This window comes from Pelodiscus sinensis, chromosome 2, assembly GCF_049634645.1.
Source record: "Pelodiscus sinensis isolate JC-2024 chromosome 2, ASM4963464v1, whole genome shotgun sequence".
Classification (NCBI taxonomy): domain Eukaryota; kingdom Metazoa; phylum Chordata; order Testudines; family Trionychidae; genus Pelodiscus; species Pelodiscus sinensis.
The window spans coordinates 75,722,289-75,743,855 of NC_134712.1; the positions used below are offsets into that span (position 1 = coordinate 75,722,289).

The following is a 21,567-nucleotide window of genomic DNA, read 5'->3' on the forward strand; positions in this document are numbered from 1 at the left end:
ATCCATAAGCCTGGCTTACTCAATGATCTACTACCTGTTACAAAAGAAATCATGCTGTCAAATCATGTCAGCAAGAATTGGGAGAGTATTTTTTTATCATTTTATTCTTGTGTGTTAATATATGCATTTCCTCATCATTATTTTGTCCTAAGACATTCTAAGAGATGAGATCTGAGATTCACCATTACTATTGGAAGAAGTTAATGGGCTGCTTGAGACTGACTCCACTGTTAGGTACAATATTTGCTAAACTCCTGAAGAATCATTGTGTTAGAAAGAGAATCCTTTATTCAAAGAGACAGAACTATCAGGACACCAATTAAAACTCACAGTCAGAAAAGTGACTGCAAAAATAGCACTGTGCGGTTGCATATTTAATCCCTCTCAATGACTTTCACATCAAATATACTCATTTTCCAAGGCAAAAAGATTTTCTGACTACCCGCTCTACAAACTCTCCCTGCCTCCCCCCCGGAGTTTAAAAACAGGCTGTGTGTTTTTCTGCCTCTCCTTACACTTCCACAGTCACAGCCTCACTGATAATCGTGTTGATGATGCGTGTAGCTGAAAAGAATCTAGCTCACTCTTTTATAGATGTGCTGGCTTTGCATTACTAACTGTAGTAAAAACTTGTTTTTGTCAGTTGGGTAAGCTGACATATGGTTTAAATCTGGAAGGCTTTGGGTATAGCAGGCATTTAGTTTATAAAAGTGTGGAAAATCCATGTACAAGGGAAGAATCTCTGGGAAATTTTCATCCCTCTGGATCTATTTATTCAGGGATCAAGCTATTCTAGAATATGGCCTGAGGTAAGGGTAGGATTACCAATATCTTTAGCACAACTAGCCTTCACCAAGGAAACTCACTTCAAACAAGGCTATGGGCACACATATCCAAAAATGGGAGTTAAGGCCACACACTGTAGAAAACTGCCTCAAAATTAGTCTGTGCCACAGTAAACACAATGACTTGTCTAGTTTCCAAACAAAGGTATGAAAAATTACTCCCAAACAACTCCAGAAGAGTGTCTACTTTTGGCATTTTGGTGAGATTTTTTTAAATGATTTAGTATCTGTTCATTCTGTTCATTTCATCTTTCTAGAACAGCGGCCTGCATTTTGTGTCCAAGCAAAATATCAGAAACAAGGTCACAGAAGCAAATATTTTTTTTAAAAAAAACAGCTTATGAGAACGGAATAAAACATATTATCTTCGATGTGCCTGATTTCTCTCCCATATTGTCCAATAATAGGTAGCTCTGGGACATGCATAAGTGAGGGTATGTCCAGATTGCAAGGGGGGGGAGGGTTGGGGATACCTCCAGTATCCCGAAAAAATTCTTCCACATCCAGGGAACACATATACTCTTCCATTTTTTTTTCTTCAGAAAAGCAAACGTGCTCTTTCGGAAGCCCCCGTATTCCTCGTTCTACGAGGAAGGGGGCTTTTGAAAGAGGGTTTTTGTGACATTTGGCCCAGTCTAGATAGTCCAAATGTCAGAAAAGCCTCTTCTGACAAAAGAATCGGAAAAAGGTATGCAAAATGGGGCACGCATTTTGCATACCTTTTTCGAACAAAAACTTGTACTCTAGCCGTACCCTAATGGACTAAAGGTCTTTAACGCTGGCAAAGGTATAATAAGATCAAGTGTCCGGATGATGGAATTAACAATGGCCAAGCAGGAAATAAGATTCAACTTTGTAACATTGTAGCTTGTTAACAGCTGTGGCAAATTCTTCATAACTGTCATCTTTAAATCAAGACTGTATAATTTCATAAAATACACACTGTATCTCAACCACAGATTGTTAGGCTAGAGACAGGAATTAGTGGGTGAAATTCTATGCCCTGTGTTATGATGGGGGTAAGATTGATCCTAATGATCTCTTCACATCTTAAAAACACTATCATCTATTAAACATACTAGCTTGATGGAGCTGCAGCGTCTGTGCCACAATCTGTTAGGATCACATGATGTAAAAATTAAATACTGTCAGAAATGAAAACAATCTCCAAAGCATTTATGGAAAAGCACAGTGGCTATGTCTACACTCGTGGCTTCTTGCGCAAGAATCCGCAGAGCGTCCACACTGCCCGCCCGCTCTTGTGCAAGGAAATTTACAGTCCGGCGTGGTAAGAGAGGGCCTCTTGTGCAAGAGCTACGCTCTTTTTTAACAGGTGTAAGCCCTCTTGCGCAGGAGCTCTTGAGCAAGAGGGCAGTGTGGATGCTTGGCAGGGATTTCCTGCGCAAGAAAGCCCTATGGCTAAAATGGCCATCAGAGCTTTCTAGCGCAAGAGAGCGTCCACACTGCCATGGGCGCTCTTGCACAAAAGCACAGCTCTCACATGGCAGTGTGGACTTTTTCTTGCACAAGAAGCCTTGCACAAGATATTCTTGCACAAGAAGCCACCAGTGTAGACATAGCCAGTCAGTTTTTCTTTAGAACCTTGCACTGCAAAATAGCTTGTCCTGTAAACAAACGTTCATCATCCAATTCTACGTTTCAGTTAGTTCAGTGAAAGCTGAACCTTTTTATAAAGATGAGCAATAACTTTAAAGGCATTGGGTAAAGTGTTTAGAAAGTCTTTAGCACAGAGGGGTGGAGGGAGGCAGAACTGCCTTTTCTAAGTATACAAAGCATAAACCTTGCATGCTTAAGTGTTTAGTGCAGGTGGGTAAAACTTATTTTCTTCTTTGAGTGATTGCTCTTGTGCATTCCAATTAGGTGTGTGTGTGTGTGCAGCGTGTTCATGTCATTGGAAGTTTTTCCCTCAGCAGTTCCCTTATGGCCAGCAGGAAGCCCCCTGGAGTGGCGCTGGTATATCGGCCCATATATACCCCTGCTGGCCCCCTCACCCACTCAGTTCCTTCTTACCACCATGACAGTCGTTGGAACAACCCTCAGTGCTTCTAGCGATAGTTATCTTCAGTATTGTTCTCTGTTTCTTCAGTTAGCTTAAGTACTTGCAGTTAAGTTAAAGGCTCTTTTGTTGTTCTTTGTTGTTCTCATTGCTGTTCCCAGCCGCAGTGCGCCATGCGCCTACGGCAGGGCATGCCCAATCCACAAGGCTTTAAGTCCTGCAAAAAGTGACACAAGCCTATGCCCCAAGGTGACCCTCATTCCTCCTGTTTAAAGTGCTTGGGAGACACACCTCGCTGAAGCCTGCAAAATCTGCAAGACGTTCAAACCGCGAACGAAACGTGCGAGAGAGTCGCGTTTTAAGATCATCCTTATGGAGGCGGCTCTCCGGCCGGTACTGATGCCGGAGTCGGCACCGGGTCCTCAAAGCGCACCTCAAAGGACTCCCCCCTGCACCGTGCCTCACCAGCACCACAGAGACCTCAACACCAGTCTCGGTCTCCGGCACCACAGAAAAGAAGGAGGCCTAACAGGGGATGGTTCCCTGCTAGGCACGCGCCCTCCGTGCATCCTTCAGTGGGGCACGTGGCACCAGCAAGTCCGGAGCCCGGACATTCTAGGTTGGGCAGACCTTCCTCCCAGCATAGGGAGCCGAGCCCCTTGGAGGACTTTCCCAAACCCTCCACACCGGTGGCCTTACAAGCAGCAAGGGTGCTCATAGACTCTTCCCCCTCACCACCCCCCTACTCCAACGCCTTCCAGGCAACACGGGACATCCCGGCACTGGATACTGAAACAACCAGAGACCACGGCACCAGAGGCCCGGGCCCACAACCCTCCCCTCCTGGCTCCACCGGCACCGCTCACGGCACCGACCAGCAGCGCATCCCTACCTGCAGTGCCCCATCAGGACGCGGCACCGGATACACCATGGTACCATACTCCAGCACCGGCTCACACCATTCTGGCACCTCCCTCCGCACTGGATGCCCACACCACTATGTCACCACCGCCGCCGCCTCGGCACCATGGGAAGCTGGAATCTATGGCCAGGCAGGTGTCTGCGTCGGCTCCTCCCTGGCCCGCCTTGGACTACACATCTGACTCCGAAGCGGAATCCACCTGGTCTTCTCGGGGCTCCCATTCATGGCACCACTCCCAGCACCACAGTCGGCCTCGTCCATACCAGCAGCAATGGATACAACCGGTACCGGTGCTCCAGCGTCCACTCAACCTCCAGCCCAGTGGCCATTTTGGACTCCTTGGGCATATCAACCCAGGGAAACCCCCCCTTCCAGGTCGGTTTCAGTTGCACTGAGTCCTCAGGCCCCTCCTTCGGTGACCCCACTGGTCAGACCGCCAACCTCTGGCCAGTCACTGCCCCCCAGCCAGCAGTCTCCTGGTCCTTCGGGGAGTGCGGCTCCGGTGAGCCAACCTCCCCCCCTCGCCTGCCAGATCCTGCTGCATGCCACCGCTCTTAGGGGTATCTATCAGGGAAGTCCAAAAGGGATCATCCTCATCCTCCCCTGATGAGGCTCTGGGAGACCCTGGACCATCCATGGTCTCTATGGACACCAGGGCCCATCAGGAACTCCTCCGATGTCTGGCCCAAAGTTTGGGAATCCAGACAGATAGGGTGTCCGATGACTCCGATACCACGGTGGACATCCTTCATGCAGATACTCCCTCTAGAGTGACCCTCCTGATTAACAAAACGGTGGCCAAGATCTCCAAAGCCTTGTGGCAGACTCCCGCGTCCATCCCTCCTACGGATAAGCAGGCCAAACGGAGATACTTTGTCCCACCAGAGGGTAATGAGCATCTTCCCTCTCCTCCCCCCACCGGGCTTTCTCATGGTACAAGCTGTGCATCAGAGAGAAACAAGGTCAGCCTGCCATTGTCCCTAAGAACAGGGAGGCTAAGAAAACTGACCTGCTAGGCTGTAAGGTCTACGCATCCAGTGGTATCCAGTACAGCATTGCAAACCAACAGGTCCTCTTGTCCCGGTATGCATTTAACACCTGGGCCTTGATGTATAAATTCATGGACCTACTCCCCCAAGAGTCCTGTGCAGAATTCAAAGCTCTCCACGAGGAGGGGAGAACGATTTCCAGAGCGGCTCTCCAGGCAGCTCTAGACATGGCAGATGCTGCTGCCCGAGCAATGGCCTCCGGGGTGGTCTTATGCCGCAGTTCCTGGCTACAGGGTTCTGGGGTCCCCCTAGAGCTCCAGAACACCATACAAGACCTCCGTTATGAAGTCCTCTCGCTCTTTACTAAGCAAACTGATCAGAGGCTCCATGACCTGAAAGACACTCATGCTACCCTAAAATCATTGGGCATGCACACCCCAGCTACCCTGAGGCGCCCTTTCCCCATTAGGAATGTTCCTAGAGCATCTCCCCAGGGTCCGCATACTGACTTCTCCTGCCGTAGGAGGAGAAGTGGTAATGGAGGAACAACAGGCATCACCCTCGCCCGACCCCTGATCAAAGCCAGGGGCCCCCCAACAAACCCTCCAGTCCCCATCAGGGGTTTTGACGGGACCTACAAGGGCAACCTTCCAATCTCCCCATTTCTCTTCTGGGACCGTTTATCCCACTTTACCCCAGCCCGGTGGTTGGTCACTTTGGACCGCTGGGTCCTCAAGATAGTGGAAAGGGGTTATGTAATCCCTTTCCACTCCCTTCCCCCTTCCCAACCTCCTACCCCGTCCCTTTTCAGGGACCCATCTCTTGAGCCTCTGCTTCAAGAGGAGGTCCAACACCTCCTTATGATAGGGGCAGTAGATCACGTTCTCCCTGAGTTTCGGGGGAGGGGGTTCTATTCCCGCTACTTTCTGGTCCCAAAAGCCAAAGGGGGTCTGCGTCCTATCCTGGACCTAAAAGCCCTCAACTCCTCCATCTCCAGAGCAAAGTTCAAAATGGTAACATTGGCATCCATAATTCCCTCACTAACCCCCGGAGACTGGTACGTTGCCCTTGACTTAAGACGCTTACTTTCACATTTCCATTGCCCCCCACCACCGCAAATTCCTCAGATTTACTGTGGGCCCGGACCACTACCAGTAGCCACTGCACTCAGGAAAAGAGGTATCCAGGTGTTCCCCTATTTAGGTGGCTCCTGAGGGGGAGTTCAGAGTCGCAGATGCAAACACACATCCCTGTAGTGCGCGCACTCTTCGGCGATCTAGGTCTTATGTTAAACCTGGACAAGTCATCCTCCCTAACGCCCACTCCGATAATAGAGTTCGTGGGAGCCACCTTGGACTCGACCTCGGCAAGAGCCTCCCTATCCAAGTCCTGGTTTCTCATGGTACAGACAATGGTCAGGGAGCTCCAGTGACCACCGCCCGGACTTGCATGCGCCTCCTGGGTCTCATGGCCACCTGCACTTATGTAGTGCAACACACCAGGCTGCGCATGCGCCCGCTACAGCTGTGGGCTCGCAATAGCCACAACCCAGTCATCCATTCCTGGGACAGGATGGTGATGGTCCCTGCTTCTGTTCTCCTCGCATTGAACTGGAGACCAACCAGGTAGGGGTACCTTTTTCCAAGCCAGTACCGTCCACCCGACTTGTCACAGACGCGCCAGACACCAGCTGGGGAGCCTACCTGGGAGACCTTCACACGCAAGGTATGTGGTCTGCGGACGAGATCTCCCTGCATATCAACGTCAGGGAGCTCCGGGCAATCTGACTGGCTTGTGCGGTTTTCCTTCACCACCTCAGGGGCAGGTCTGTCCTCATCCTATCAGACAACACGACAGCCGTGGCGTACATAAACAAGCAAGGCGGGGCCCGTTCCCCTCATCTGTGCTTGGAGGTGATTCACCTGTGGGAACTTTGCATCGGAGCGAATATCCAGCTGACGGCCTCATACCTTCCGGGCTCCCAAAATGTCCTGGTGGACAAACTGAGCAGGTCCTTTGCAGGACACACATGGTCTCTGAGGTGGGATGTAGTCCAATCTATCTTCCGTGCATGGGGGTCTCCCCATCTGAACCTCTTCGACACAGAGCAGAACAGGAAGTGCTACCGATTCTGCTCCCTCATGGGACAGGGACAGGGCTCACTGGGAGATGCTCTCCTCCCCTGGCCGCAGGGCCTACTATACGCCTTCCCACCATTCCCGCTAATCCACAAGGTCCTACTCAGGGTGCAGGAGTTCAGGGCATCCCTGATTTTAATTGCCCCGGCCTGCCCCAGAGGCCAGAGGGTTCTCAACCCTCTTCAACCTATCATGTGAGAGACCCACGACCCTCCCACTGCTCCCGGGCCTGATTACTTAGGACTCGGGCAGGCTCTGCCACCTGGACCTGCACTCGCTGCATTTGACAGTGTGGAAGCTCTGTGGCTAACGGCTAAGTACAGTGCTCAGAATGGGTCCAGAAAGTCCTACTGGGTAGCAGGAAGCTCTCCATTAGGACCACATACCTGGCTAAGTGGAAATGGTTGTGTATCTGGGCTGCCCAGAAGGGGGTACACCCAAGGCGAGATGTGATCCCCTTGATCCTGGATTACCTATTAGACCTCAGGCTCCAGGACCTCTCTTCCTCCTCCATCAAGGTTCACTTGGCAGCCATTTTGGCCTTCCACCTGGGAGAAGGGAGGAAAACCCTGTTTGCTAACCCAAAGGTCAACAGGTTTCTGAAAGGGTTGGAAAGGCTCTACCTACACGTCCGCCAGCCCGTCCCCCAGTGGGACCTAAATCTGGTCCTTTCCAAACTTATGGGACCCCTATTCAAACCTTTAGCGACATGCTCCCTTCTATACCTGGCTTATAAGGTGTGTCTCCTGGTGGCACTCACATCTGCCAGGCAGGTATCCAAAATCAGGGCACTCGCCTCGGATCCCCCCACACGGTGTTTTTCAAAGACAAGGTTAGGCTCTGCCCCCACCAAGCTTTTCTGCCCAAGGTGGTGTCTTCTTTCCACACCTCCCAGGATATTTTCCTGCTGGTCTTTTACCCAAGCCACATGTGTCTTTTACCCAAGCCGCTTTAGATGTGCGCAGGGCATTAGCTTTTTACTTAGGACAAAATCATTCAGGAAGTCACCTCAATTCTTTGTTGCCATCGCCGAATGGACGAGGGGTCAACCCGTGTCCTCCCAGCGGATCTCCTGGATAACTACTTGTATCAAGGAGTGCTATGCCCTAGCGGGAGTACCGGCTCCACCCCTCAGAGCACACTCCACAAGAGCTGTGGCAGCTTCCGCTGCTTTCATGGTACAGGTTCCCATCCTGGACATCTGCAGAGTCACGACAGGGTCCTCTGTCCATACCTTCACCAATCACTATGCACTAACGCATCAAGCCAGGAGAGATGCTGCCCTGGGCAGGGCGGTCCTCCACTCCACTGTAGCTTCAACATCCGGCCCTCCCTCATAGGTTCTGCTTTGGAGTCACCTAACTGGAGTGCACATGAACAATCACTCGAAGAAGAAAGAACAGTTACTTACCTCGTAACTGATTCTTTGAGATGTGTTGCTCATGTCTATTCCAAATCTCCACCCGCAGCCCTTTCTCCAGAGTATCCGGTAAGAAGGAACTGAGTGGGTGAGGGAGCCAGCAGGGGTATATATGGGCCGATATACCAGCGCCACTCCAGGGAGCTTCCCGTTGGCAGTAAGGGTACTGCTGAGGGAAAAATTTCTGACGATGCGTGCACACTGCGTGCACATACCTAATTGGAATGGATATGAGCAGCACATCTCGAAGAATCACAGTTATGAGGTAAGTAACCGTTCTTTATAGTAATTTGTATGTTTTGTTTCCTCAAAAGGAGATGATTCTGTGATTAGAGCAGAGAACTGACAGTCAGGAGAATCAGTGCCCAGTAATATTTGTGACATATTTTGTATGCAGATTTGGACAGCTCAAAAGTACATCTTCCTAATACTGTGTGGAAATTTCTTTCTTGTGGGAAAAGGAGAGTTTTTAGAAAGGGAAGTCCCTGTCAAGCAAAGCTGATTTCATTCTTTGAGATTACAGATTTGGTGCCACATAGACATAAGCAATTTTTAGAACACATTTGATTTATGACATTCTTATCAACACTATACAATATCAATAGAGTATATAGTAAGTGTGGGGATGTTAAATTTTGATTAATTAACTAATCAAATAGTTGATGGGATTTCCATCGACTATTTGATTAGTCGATAAGAACTTCTGATTTCCGCCTTTGAAATGTTCAAGAGCCCCAGCGGGGGCTCTTGTGCGTTTCAAAGTTGGAAAGCAACATGGAGCCTAGGGTCAATGGAGAGTCCCCTGCTGACCCCAGGCTTCATGTGAGCACTTCCCCTCTGCTGGGGACTCTTGTACATTTCAAAGTTGGCAACTGCTGTGCCCCTGCCTCCTCCCATGGAGCTGGAGCTGGAGCTAGAGCTGGAACTGGAGCTGGGGTGAACCAGCTTTTAAGCCTGCTCCTTCCAGCCCTCCTTCCTCCTCTTCCCCCCCCCCATGCTGCCTCTTTGGAGGCAGTAAGGGGGGAGGGAAGCGATTAGTCGACTAGTGTGTCACCTATCCAATAGGCTTTTGCTTATCAGAAAGTGGATTAGTTACTTACTCCCTAGTTAAGTGATTAAGAACTGCCAGCATCTCAAAAAGTAATTGGCAATGTCAGTCAGAGCTGAATGAGGATGTTTCTAGAGAGGTTCCACAGGAATAAGTGCCAAGTCTGATTCTAGACAACTTTTTCATTAATAGCTGGAAATTAACATAAAATCATTGCTGATAAAATTTCAAGTGACACACAGATTGGTAGAGCCTTACACGGATACAAAATTTGTATCCGCATCCAATCCGCAATCCAAATAGCTACCCACAGATTTGCAGGGCTCCATTTATTGGTGGCGTTGTAAATAACCATGAGGCCAGGGAAGTGTTAGTATATGGGATGATTTGGTAACTGGTCCATTCAAACAAAATACATTTTAATCCAGCTAAAAGCAAAGTTATAGCTCTAGGAGCAAGAAACATCAGCCATGACTACATAAAGGAGGACTGTATGCTGAAAAGCAGTGATTCTGAAAAGGATTGAAGGGTCATAGTGGACAAATAATAAAATGTAAGTTCTAACTGTGATGCTGGGGAAACAAGGACTAATGCAGTCCTTGGATTTACAAAATGCAGGACAATGTAGCACTTTAAAGACTAACAAGATGGTTTATTAGATGATGAGCTTTCGTGGGCCAGACCCACTTCCTCAGATCAAAAAGATTTTTGATCTGAGGAAGTGGGTCTGGCCCACGAAAGCTCATCATCTAATTAACCATCTTGTTAGTCTTTAAAGTACTACATTGTCCTGCATTTTGCTTCAGCTACCCCAGACTAACACGGTTACATTTCTATCACTATTCTTGGATTTACAGTCAGAGGAGTAGCGAGCAGGAGTTGGGAGATTACTCCACTTCTGCATATGGTATAGATGAGACCAGGCCTGCCGACAGAGGGGGGCAAAGGGCAGCTGCCTCAGGGCTCGAGGACTGAAAGGAGCCCGGGTCTCCCAACCACCGCCACTGCTACTGTGACAGTGGTGACAGAGCCCCAGGCCCTTTAAATTGCTGCCAGAGTGCCACTCCGTGTGGCTCTGAGGGCTGTGGGGGAGTGCCCAGCACCATGGTCTGGACATTGCTTAGAACCAGGGCATGGAGCCAGCTCCTACACACATCTTACCCAGAGGCCCACAGGCACTGTTGTCTCCCCAGGATGAGGTTGATAATGGAATAGTGAGTTCAGGTCTGATGGGATATTTAAAGGGATATTTAAAAACTAGCCAATTAGCCCATCATAAAATGGGATTTTCAGGTCTCTCCTCCACGTCCTATTCCCTTTCTATCTTGGTCTTCTCCCCTGAGCCTCCGGTTTCTTGCTCCGTCTCTCTCTCTCTCTCTCTCTCTCTCTCCCCTCCCCCTACTGCCTCCCCGCCCTCTTTCTCAGCTCTCCTCCATCTCCTGCCTCTCTCTCCATCTCTCTTTTTCTTCTCCCCCTCCTGCCTCTCACTCTCTTTCTGTTCTCTTTCCCCTCCTGCCTCTCCTTCTCTCTTTCTCTTCTCCTCCTCCTGTATGGGGAGTGTAGAGCCCAAACGGCTGTTTGAGCCGCTTGATCCCACATGGCAGCCTGGCTGAGCAGCTACTTATGAGCTCTAGCTGCCCCACTATTTCCCTTCACCCCAGCACTGATCCTGCAGCCTCCCAGTTGTCCTCCACCTCCCCCGCCCTCTCCCCAGCCAGGGTCTGTTCACGGCCAAGGGGAGGGGCCTGGCCATGTACGTCACCGCCCCACTCCCCTTTGCCTCCTGCCATGGTGCTCGGCTGAGTTCTGCGCTGCTCAGCTGGGCCTCTGCGGGGGAGCCCAAATGGCCGCTTGCTCCCCTGCGGTGGCCCAATTGAGTGGCGCAGAATCAGCCGAGTGCCACGGCAGGAGGCAAAGGGGGGTGCGAAGGGGGGCGGAGTGGTGATGTACACGGCCAGGCCCCACCCCCTGGCCGTGTACATCACCGCCCCGCCCCCCTTCCCCTCCCGCAGTGGCACTCGGCTGTCTTCTGCGCCGCTAAGCCAGGCCACCATGGGGGAGCAAGTGGCACAAGCAGCCGTTTGGGCCCTGCGCTCTCCATGCAGCACAGGGGTGCTGCACGGGGAGTGTAGGGCCCAGTGCTGCATGGGAAGCGCAAGGCCCAAACGGCCGCTTGCATCACTTGCTCCTCTGCGGCGGCCCGACTGAGCGGTGCAGAAGTCAGCCGAGCGCCACGGCGGGAGGCAACAGTGCCCCCCAGAGGCAACACGTAATGCTACAGCGTTAGAGTCACAGACATTGGGCTACTTCTTTAAAAATTGGAGGGGGTGCAGAAAAGGGCCACAGAAATGACTGGTTCAAAAAAACGGAAACAGTCCCTGACAGTGAGAGGTTTAAAGAGTTCGCTCTGCTCAGGAGATCAAAAGGAAGATTGGGAGTTCGCTAGATTACAACCTAGAAGTACCTTCCTGGGTACTAGAGCAGCGGTTCCCAAACTGTGGTTCAGGACTCTGGTTTAATGGAGTCACCAGGGCTAGTGTTAAACTGGCTGGGGCCCAGGGCCAGCGCCTGAGCCCCATGGCCAGGAGACAAAGCCCAAGGGCTTGAGCCCTGGGGAACAGAGTTCAGGCTTCAACTACAGACCTGGGTGGTAGAGGTCAGGTAATAGGTCTCCCACAGTCTTTGGCTTTGCACCCTCACAGCCATAGTAGAAGGGCTCCGGCAGGCTCCAGCTTCATAGAATCATAGAACACTAGAACTGGAAGGGACCTCAAAAGATCAAGTCCAGTCCCCTGCCTTCATGGCAGAGCCCAGTACTCTCTAGACCATCCCTGACAGGTGTCTCTCCAACCTGCTCTTAAATATCTCCCGAGATAGAGATTCCACAACCTCCCTAGGCAACTTCGGTCCCCTCTCCTGGGGTTGTGTAGTAATTTTTATTGTCAGAAGAAGTGTGCAGTGCTATGCAGTTTGAGAAGCACTGTACTATTGGATCTCTTTAATCTGGAGGAGAAAAGAAAAACAGGAACTGATTGATTGGAAGCTGAAGCCAGACAAATTCAGATTGGAAATAAGGTAATGTTTAAGTGAAGGTAATTAACCAATGGGACAATCTATCAAGGCAAATAGTGGACATTTCACCTTTTGATGGCTTCAGATGAAGACTGAACACTTGTGCAGAACATGCTCTTTAGCCAAACACAATTATGGTTTTGTTACAAACAATGTATTGCACTCAGTACAGGGATAAGTGGATGAAGTTGATGGGCCTGAGAGGGACAGGAGCTCAGACTAGAGCAGAGGTAGGCAATAATTTTTGTAAGGGGGGTAGGGGAGTATGTCACCAATTTTGGTAGTGGTTCCTAGGCTAGCTCTGACCCCGGAAGAGGGGGGCATCAGGCAGAAAGGGCTGTTCCCTCTAGGCACCACATGAGAAGGGAAGAGCGGGGAGAGAGACTTTGTGCACTCGCCTGCAGGGTGGGGTAGCATGCAAAATTTCTCAGCCCCCACTGTGCATGGGGTGTGCAGTGCCCAGAGGGAACCACCAGCCATTCTGAACAGCTGGCAGTTCCCTTGGTGCCATGCACCCTTGGCGGGAGGAGGAGACTTCATGTAGACTCACCCGCAGGTGTTGATTGGCCTGAGGCGGGGGAGTGTTCAGTCTTTCCTCCTCCCTCACCCCCCCCCCCCGCCCGCTGGGGGTTCCCTCTAGACGCTCTGTGCCCCTGGCAAGGGGAGGAGACTTTGCGTACTCCCTTTCCCTCCAAGTCCTGATTGGCCTGGGGGTGGCAGTGCTGCAGGTCCACGGGCTGGATCAAATGGCTTGGCAGGCCAGATCCAGCCCACCAACCATATCCTGCCCACCCTGAACTTGAGGCTCTCCTATTTCCTTATGGCCTTAAACACTATGAAAATCACGTGCCAACTATGCACGGAGTTACTGAAAGAACCAGTGAAAAATGAATGAATGCAGAAACAAATGGGTAATGAAGGAGCTAAATCACCTTGTGTTTTAGCAATCATCTGCTTTGTGCATGCAACTGGAACATTTGCACTTTTAAATCTCAAGTCACAATTGCATGTGCTCGTTTACACATGAGCCTTCAGCTTACTTGTTTTGAAGTTTGACCCCTAAGTGTCATTAAAACAATTAAAAAAAGTGCACAGGTCCTACAAATGACTCATTTGATTTGATACAGATTGACACTCTCTTTTCTGCAAACAAACGCAGCCATCTGCATAGAGAAAAAGAGCACATTAAGTGCAACACTAACAGCCATTTCTAAGCAACTAATTACAGAAGAACAAGTAGGTGAACATTGCAGAATGGGAAAAAGGGGTAGTTAGAGTTGTCTGGCATCTGGTTTTCAACCAGAATATTCAATCAAAAAGGGACCCTGGTGGCTTCGGTTAGCACTGCCAAGGGGGCCATTAAAAGTTCGGTCAGCAGTGCACCAGGTCTAAAACAGGATCCCTACATCTCCTGGCTCCGAACAGATCCCAGAGGCAAACAGCATTTCCCTACACAGTCATGGTCACAGATGCTCCACACACTATCCCACCAAAAGCACCGACTACGCAGTTCCTATTGGTTGGGAACTGCGGCCAATGGGAGCTGTCAGGGTAATGCCTGCTAACAGGCAGCATGCGGAGCTGCCTGACCTTGCCTCCACCTAGGATCTGGAGACGGGGACATGCTGGCCACTTCTGGGAGACAACTGAGGTAAGCATCACGCAGAGCCCATACCCCCGAACACCCTCTCGCAGCATAACCTCATGCCCCAGCCTTGAGCTCCCTCCTGAACCCAAATTCCCTCTCAGAGCCTGCGCTCCCTCCCACACTCCAAACCCCTTGGCCCTAGCCCAGAGGCCCCCACCCCCCCAAATCCCAAATGGCTCATTTCCAGCCCCCCAACAGCCCACACCCCCAGCCAGAGCCCTCACCCCCTCACACCTCAATCCTCTGCCCCAGCTTGGAGCCCCACTATACCCTGAACCCCTCATTTCTGGCTCTCTCCCCCCCAGAGCCTGCACTCCCAGCCACAGCCCTCAACCCCTGTACCCTAAATCCCTGACCAGCCTGGTGAAAATGAGCAAATCAATGAGGGTGGTGGAAAGCGAATGATGGAGGATAGAGTGGAGTGGTCTAGGAGAAGGGTCTGAGCAGGGATTGGGCAAAGGCAGGGCAAGAGTGTTTGCTTTTCTGCAATCAGAAAGTTGGCAACCCTAGTGTATATGAAGTATATTTATGGTGGCATAAATTAATTTAACTTTTACAAGGCTGATACACAACTAAAATCCCACTTGACCCCACACCACATTGCAGCAATAACTGCAGCACTTTTTTGTGTTCAGTGGAGTTTCTCTTATGTTCCCACTATGCACCCAAATCTACTGCAGTTACCACTGCATAGTCACAGCAATTTCTAGCCATGTCTATGCCCTAAACTTTGTGTGTGTTTTTCAGTTTTGTTTTTCAAATAATGTTAACAGAGGAACAAAGCAGTCCGGACTTGGCAGCACTTAAACTGTTTCCCAGCTCATCTGGTTTTCATTTTTGTTTTGTTTTCTCCTACTGTACTTTGCTTCTTACAGAATTGCAAAAACAACCAGTTTCCAAGCTGTCATATTAGATAGGTAACGGATAAGGATTAAAGAAGTGAGCCAGTCATCCATCTATATTACTGATTTCTTGTAAAGTCTCTAACAAAATCTAGAACGAATCACTGTAATGAAGAGCCATTTTATCCCTTTCTCTCCCTTCTCTCTACCTAGCACAGGACTCCATGTACATCTACCATAGGTACAGAGTCCACAGAAAATGGAGAAGGAGGGTAAAACTAAACCCTCTGGAGCATGGCCAGCAGCAATGTCAAAATCTCTTGACTGATTTCCAAGGGTATTCTCGATCTAAATGTCAGGAGTACACATCTGTGCAGCCAAATCAGGACCAGGCTTATACCGAGGCATGACAAATTGAGCTACGTATGTGAAAAGATTACACCTTTGTGTACTGATAGTAAGTTAAACTTTATAAATATGCAAAGATTAAAGTGAAGGGGAAAATGGTTTTAAGATCTCTTTATTAGGCAAAGCTGAAACCTAAGCCTATTTGCTATCTTAAGACATATCTTAAGGTTTGATTGAGATCTTTCATTTTACTTGATAGACAGTTGTAATCAGATGCATCTGTCTCTGCCATAATAAACAACTGTAGCAAAACTGTACTTACTTTAAGCAGGACAAACGTCATTTGGATGTAGATAGATATTTTAGTTATTGAGTTAGTACTGTTATTAGGATGTTGTCAATTTGAGTGTTGTAAAATTGTTAATTTAAAAAAATTATAGAAGAGCACTTTTAAATGATATGATCTGCTTTTATTTAATTCCTTGAAAAATGGGGGGTTTGTCTTCTCTGGTGGAAATTTAGAAGTATCTTTTAGAGGAACACCAAATATGCTCCAGCACCACTTCTCCCCTAGCATACTCTATCTCACTCTGCTGCCTCCTTGATTTCCATTTCAGTTTTGTTGCTGCTATCAGTGCTAAATACCCTTGCAAAGCGGGTAGGTAATCTTCACCCAGGCTACAGCTACACTGTCATTTTTTTTGCGGAAGAAGAGATGTGCTCGTATTTGCATATCTTCTTCCAATTCTTTTTGCAGAAGAGGTTTCTAAAAATGAGGCACTTCAAGAGGAGAAGGAAGAGGTTCAACTATATTACAGGCAGTCCCTGAGTTACGCGGATCCGACTTATGTCGGATCCGCAGTTACGAATGGGGCCCTCCCTCTCCCTGGTCTCCAGCAGACCAGGGAGAGGAAGCAAAGCGGCGGAACACGCGGGCAGCGGAGAGCCCAGACGCGTCTGGACTGTCCGCTGCCCGCGTGCTCCGCGGCTTTGCTCTGCTTTGCTCCCCGTCCCCCTGGTCTGCAGACCGGGGGACGGGGAGCAAAGCAAAGCCGCGGAGCACGCGGGCAGCGGACAGCCCAGAAGCGTCTGGACTGTCCGCTGCCCGTGTGCTCCGCGGCTTTGCTCTGCTTTGCTCCCCGTCCCCCTGGTCTGCAGACCGGGGGACGGGGAGCAAAGCAAAGCCGCGGAGCACGCGGGCAGCTGACAGCCCAGACGCGTCTGGGCTGTCAGCTGCCCGCGTGCTTCGCGGCTTTGCTCTGCTTTGCTCTGCTTTGCTCTGCTTTGCTCTGCTTTGCTCCCCGTCCCCCTGCAGACCAGGGGGACGGTGAGCAAAGCAGAGCAAAGCCACGGAGCCCGAGGGCAGCAGGACAGCCACGGCGCATCTGGGCTGGCCTGCTGCCCCCGTGCTCCACGGCTTTGCTCCGGACGCCTGTGGTACAGCAGCTGGGGCGCTGCCGGTTGGTCCCGTAGCACCGCTCTGGGCGCTACTGGACCAACCCGGCAGCACCCCAGCTGCTCTGCCCCAGGCGTCCTGATTCAGCCACTGCTGGTCAGTTTCAGCAGCGGCTGAATCAGGATGCCTGGGGCAGAGCAGCTTGGGTGCTGCTGGGTTGGTCCAGTAGCGCCGAGGAGTGGCGGCGCTACTGGACCAACCCAGCAGCACCCCAGCTGCTCTGCACCAGGCGTCCCCAAGTCAGCCGCTGCTGAAACTGACCAGTGGCTGACTACAGGAAGCCCCTGCCCCGGGCTTCCTGGAATCAGCCGCTGATCAGTTTCAGCAGCAGCTGACTTGGGGATGCCTGGGGTTCTTAAGTTGAATCTGTATGTAAGTCAGAACTGGTGTCCAGATTCAGCCGCTGTTGAAACTAATCAGTTTCAGCAGCGGCTGAATCTGGACGCCAGTTCCGACTTACATACAGATTCAACTTAAGAACAAACCTACAGTCCCTATCTTGTACGTAACCCGGGGACTGCCTGTACTAATTTTCTCAGAGGTGGATTCAGGATAAACGTAATTTGGGGATTTTCCATATATTCTAGATAATTCTTTAGCTATGCTGAACATAGAAGCAGCAGGAACAGATCTCTCTGAGTGCTGCTAACTTTCCATAAAATCTGTCTGAGGAGATCAATGCTGCAGAGATCGATCACTGATCCTGCTCCCATCGACTCCAGTACTCTACCAGGTCGCGAGGAGTAAGGGAAGTCAACAAGGGAGGTTTCTCTCATTGACATTCCGCAGAGCAGACGCTACAGAAATTCAACCAAAGATATGTCAATTCCAGCTATGGTAGTAATGTAGCTGGAGTTGCATATCTTAGGACAACTTTCCTCTAAGTATAGACCTGCCTGAGTAATAGTGGTGATAGGCTATTAAAGTTCTTCCATTTTTTGATTGTTTAAAATTCATCTTTGTGCTAATTGAATGGCATATGACATCACTCCGCTCAAACACGAGACACACACAAGAAAAGGGAGAGTGGTCTTTTTGTTTTGCTAAATCAATATAGGGTTTATGAAAATTGCTGACAACATTAGAAGGAAATTCTTCAATTTAGCAACAGAACAGGTGCATTATGTGGAGAGAGTGTGCAGACTACCTTGCATCACCTCAATGGTGATCTGGAATGACCTCTGGAATCCTTCCTTGGCCTCTGTACCAATAGTGCCATGAAAAATGTCAGTCACGATGATGGGCTTTGTAATGTAGGTGTCCATTTGTATGTGGTAGACTGAAGCAGCCAGAAAATTAACACAAAGAAGTAATGAAAAAGGAAAGCTTAGAAGAATCGCAGTGACAAAATTGTGTAGAAATGTACTGAAACAAACTCTCTGCCTTTCCTCTCTCCCCTTCTGCTCCCCTTCAGCAGGTGCAGAAGGTACTGAATACTGCAGAAGTGGTGTAGGTGAGCACTACTGCTGAGGAAGGAAAATTCATGCAGAGAATCTACTTCTGAGGGACTCCCTTGTCTCCTAGTGCAGAGAAAAGTTTGTTGATGAGTAGGTGTGGGGAAGGGGGGGAGAGGGTGAGCAGGGCCAAGGCTACATGGATAAAGGCATGTGTGGAGGAACTCCCAGTCTGAACCTCTGCATCTCTACAAATATGCTGGAGCTACATGCAGCTCTGATCTTTCAAAAAGATAGAGTGGTGTGGATGTAAAATGGGATTATGTGTTAATGTGATGCTATGAGGAGGCTGAGTTTCTGGAATCACTGACTGTAGCAGATTGTGAATGGCATGACCTGAAAAACCCTTATGCAATGTACTGAGCATAAAAGCAGAGCTGTGCAGTTATAGCTGCGCTGCTTGCTGACTGATGTTGAATATAATCAAATTAAACTCTCAGACCAAGACACTCAAGCACTGTGAATCAGTTGTTTTACTTTTGTTTTGACTCCTAAATACCTCTTGCACTTCCTGATTTGGTGCCCCTCACCATTTGGCTGTAGGTACATAGATACGCTGGATAAAACACTGGTATGCCATCATTTTATGATCTTGTGTTCACTATTATCTCTAATTAGTATAAATATGTAGGCCTGATCTTCTGCTCCCATGCACACTGAATGGTCACTTAAGTACGGTTTGATTTGGTAGTGTTTTAAATTACAGCTACTTTGCACTGGTATTAAAAAAAACTACACATGGTGAAGCATAATAGGGATTATGGATGTTAACAAGTTAACTGGTAAGCACACCCATAAGCATGAGGCTCACCAGAATACTTACCGGTTAACCAGCCCTTGCAGGTGAACTTCAGCAGCCCCAGCCACTGAGGGGCCAGTGAGCTGGGTGGTGGGACTCCGTGGCTACAGTCACAGCAAGGCCAATGGCAGGCTCTGTGTTAAAATTGTTAATCAGTTAAGCAACTATCATTTAACCAGTTAACTGTTTTAACATCCATAATAGGGATCTTGTGATGGAATGAATGTGACCCTGCCCCACACCTCCCCAGGAAAGGGCAGTCCAGAGAGTCCTCCAAGCTGTCTAGAGTAGTGTGGGATTCAGCCAATCAAGAAAGAAGCTGTAGGGAGCAGCCAATTAGAGCCCAGTATGCTGTACCATGGATTGGGACGGGGGGTGCTCCGTGCCACATGAGGGGAGCCAGTTAAGTGGTTAACCAGTTAAGTGTAACATTTAACCAGTTAACTGATTAAACAAGATTTTATACCCCTTATAAGAGGTGCTCCTGGATAGCTGCAGGAGCTGAAAGGGCTCAGGAGATTAGTTGCTGGCAAGGAATGGGGGAAGCCCAAGAATAGTACTTGGCATGCTATTTGGGACTAAGCAGATAGTTACAGATAGCTACTGGGGGTGTGAAGGAGCTTCTGGTCTGCTGCTGAAACTCAACTAAATGGGCTGTAGGGACAGGGTCCAGGTAAATGTAGAGCAGCAGTTGGTGCAGCACCCAGGCTGTTATACTGAAAGGTCCCTGGGCTGGAACCCAGAGTGCTGGGTGAAACTGAATCTTCCCAAATACCAGCCACTTGGGGGAAATGTCTGTATTCTAAAGGAGAGGTGGACAAATACCAGCCTGCAGGTCGGCTCTGGTCTGCTGGGGGTTTGCCCCTGCTGGGCCTCCACTTCTATGTTTACATGCATCTCTGCAGATGTCGGGCAATCTCAGCTCTTGTTGGCTGCGGATCATCTTTCACAGTCAATGGGAACGGTGAGAAGTGGTGTCCCTGTCCACATCACTTCTTGCCACTCCCGTTGGTTGCAAACAGCGATCCACAACCAGTGAGAGTTGTGGTCACCTGATACCTGTAGAGGGGCAGGTAAATATAGCGGCGGTGGCCTTCCAGAGACTAACCCTGGCAGGCTGCTGCTGTTTTATTGCCCACCTCTGCTCTAAAGAAGGAAATTAGAAATGAGCCATCTCAGGGAAGGAGGCTGCACTTAGAATTGCTATGGGGAGCTGCGGTCAGTGAACTGAATTCAAGAGGAGTGGCTCAAAGTAGGCTGGGGACTGAGAACTCAAGTAGAGGCAAGGAGTCCCAGGGCAGAAGCCCCAAGGAACTGCTCCATTACAGAGTAGACCATTTGTAACCTAGATGGGCCAAGTGAGGGTACCACAAAGGGTCCTGTAGGACAGGTTCAAAAATCTGAAGGATATTAGGGGCATCATGGATTGTGTACCCAGAAGAGGTTGGTTTGTTTCGCACATGGCCAGAGTGAGAGTCAGCTGGAGAGCAGAGTCGCTGAAGCAAGCACAGGGACAACACGGGCCCCTTGCCAAGGGATGAGCAAAGAAAAAGATGTAGGCATATTTGACTGGGTGCTCACAAGAAGTGGGTGCTACCCCTTTACAGACCCAAAATCTCCAAGCAAAAGACAATGCAGTCCAAAGTGTTGAGGCTAAGGCTCCATCCATGCTTCTGCACCTTCCCAATCACCTTTTAAGATCTCACTATATCTTTAATGGTCAGAAAGACTTCCCAAACCCTATGTGATCATACTGGAACATGGTGGCAATCACATACTTAATATTTAAACGTATAGCTTTAATAACATGCTTCATTTTAACATGTTTTTAGAATAATACAATTTCATATTTAAAAAGCTCTTCTATAGAATATAAACATGCAGATTCTGCATATAATGTACTCAAGGGCCAAAACCCACTAGAAAATACTCTTGCTACTTTGATCCAGCTCCCTTCTCCCCCTCACCTCCCCTTTTTAGAAGCTTCAGTTTATATAGACTCTCACACTTACCCCTTCCAGAAATGATCTTGTGCAGAATAAGACTACATTGACCTGGTGCTTAATACTACCTTGAGCTTTTTCTGTCATTTCAATGGTTCCTTTGCAAGGTGGGAACAGTCTGAATTTCACCGTAGCTCAGTGATCTGACTTCAGCAGTTTTATCATTTTTCTTCTTCATTGTGATCCCACTATGGGCCGAACTTCAGGGAATTTAGCAACTGAAGAGGGGTTTGCCACCAGTGTCTGCATTTTGCAGTAATTCTAGTTCTAATAATGTACCTAGAGTTATTTTATAACAATAGTGCCTGGTGGTCAACTGCACATTACCAGAGGTCAACTGCGTAGCAGTAGGGCGTAGTGGAGCCTCTGACAAGAAATGCACAATTTTGTTTCCAATTTTTTCTTTGTTCCAATTACTTTACAACCTCTGCTGCAATGAAAGGTGAGTTTCTGCCACTGTTTGTTTGTTTCTTTCCCTTATAAGCAGCAGCAAACCAGTTGCATTATGTTTACATCCTTAAGAGCCCTTTGCTCTGATAGCATTTAAACCGTGTCTATGAGGATGA

The 21,567-nt window shown here is 49.2% G+C and overlaps 1 long non-coding RNA gene across 1 annotated transcript in view; it reads right to left on the reverse strand.

Moving 5' to 3' along the window:
• The window catches only part of LOC102445906 (uncharacterized), a 298,763-nt gene that overhangs the window by 179,218 nt on the left and 97,978 nt on the right, over positions 1-21,567 (reverse strand). The gene's annotated exons all lie outside the window — the stretch shown is intronic.